Consider the following 1,629-nt stretch of genomic DNA (forward strand, 5'->3'; position numbering starts at 1 on the left):
ATCTAAAACCCTGGAAGTCATCTTTGGCTTCTCCTACCTCTCTCTCTCCCTTCAGGGTCAATTTCACTGAGGATGACTGACCATCTCATTTTTACCAGGACTCATGGGCAAGGCTAAGATTAGAGGCAGGGAGATGAGAGGAAGAGCCACTGAAGGAATCCCAGTGTTTGAGGTTGTCTGAAGTACAGCAGTGGAAACAAGGAAAGAGAAGGGTTTTGTGACATACTTAGGGGTAAAATTAAGGTGGGCAGGTTGTCCAGGTTAGACAACTGAGGTTAGCACTGAGTCTGACTCAGTGCTAAAATCAGGAAGGTCCCAGGCCAACCTGGAAAACCTGCCCACCTTAATTTTACCCCTAAGTATGCCTCAAAACCCTTCACTTTCCTTGTTTCCACTGCTGTACTTCAGACAACCTCAAACACTGGGATTCCTTCAGTGGCTCTTCCTCTCATCTCCCTGCCTCTAATCTTAGCCTTGCCCATACAGTCTTCATATTTTTGATATAATGGTCTTTTAGGGATAAATAAGTCTTCATATTTTTTTTCTGGGCTAAGTGGCTTTATTAGAGAAAACCAGATTACAAAGGACTTTAAGAGTTGGCATTGGGGCCCTTCTTCTTGCCAAAGGTGGGCACAACATTGACAAAACGCCGGTTGTACTGCATCCGTCGCTTGGCCCGACCAGTCTTCTTCTTCTTTTTCTCCTGTTTGGCCACCTTGGGGGTTTAACCTCTTACTTTCCCAGCACAGGCCAGAGAACCATGGATTTTACCTCCAAGCATTCGGGCGGCTACTTCCAGAGTGGACAGCGCCTCCTCCCCACACTGGCCCAGGGTAGCCTCATCCTCTAGGGGTGTGCCCCCCAGGAGCACGACTTGATCTTCTGGAGTGATGCCCTCCAGCGAGGCTACATGAGCCTTGATCTGGGAGACAGTCTCCCGACCGGTCACCTCGAGGGTGTGTAGATCCTGGGCGCGGACAAAAAGCTGCATGTCGGCGACTGAACTGTAGTCTGTGCCGCTACCGCGAAGATGGAGTCTAGAAAGAGCAAGTCTTCATATTTTTGATAAAATGGTCTTTTAGTCTCAAGTTAAGTCATCCACTGGCTCTCATTGTCTCAAGGACAATATCTAACCTTTTAAACATAATCCACTGCAAATCTCTCCAGAATCTGACTCCTGCCTGCCTCTCCAGTCCCATTGCTTGGTCTCCTTCCCTGCCCCATGCACATACTCCAGTCGTATGGAATGACTCACACTTCCTCAAATATGCCATGGGATTGGGTGCTTCTGGGCCTTCCCAACAGGCTGCCCTGTTAACCCGGACTGCTCTTCTTAGACCTTTTACCTGGTGATCACCGAATTTTCACTCAAAATTCAGCTTCAAAGTCACCTCTTCAGGACAGCTGTTTCTGCTCCCCTTCTCTACCCTAGCTTGAATAAAATGTTACCGTTGCATGCATCATAAATTCCCTGAGCTTGCAGCTCCCAAAGCAGTTATCTCATCATGTTGCAATTATTTTTGCACTTCTCTATTAGACCATGGAATTATTGAAGAAAAGGAGTGTAAGTTCTCTTTTGTAATTCTACTGCTTAGGATATACCCACCACATGTTCCGTGAATGAATAGG

General features: G+C 47.1%; 1 pseudogene; it reads right to left on the reverse strand.

The window, feature by feature from the left end:
• Positions 1-544: 544 nt before the first annotated feature.
• LOC102245448 lies at positions 545-1,020 on the reverse strand (annotated as a pseudogene).
• Between the last annotated feature and the right edge of the window lie 609 nt (positions 1,021-1,629).

Source organism: Myotis brandtii, unplaced genomic scaffold (assembly GCF_000412655.1).
Source record: "Myotis brandtii unplaced genomic scaffold, ASM41265v1 scaffold1, whole genome shotgun sequence".
Taxonomy (NCBI): domain Eukaryota; kingdom Metazoa; phylum Chordata; class Mammalia; order Chiroptera; family Vespertilionidae; genus Myotis; species Myotis brandtii.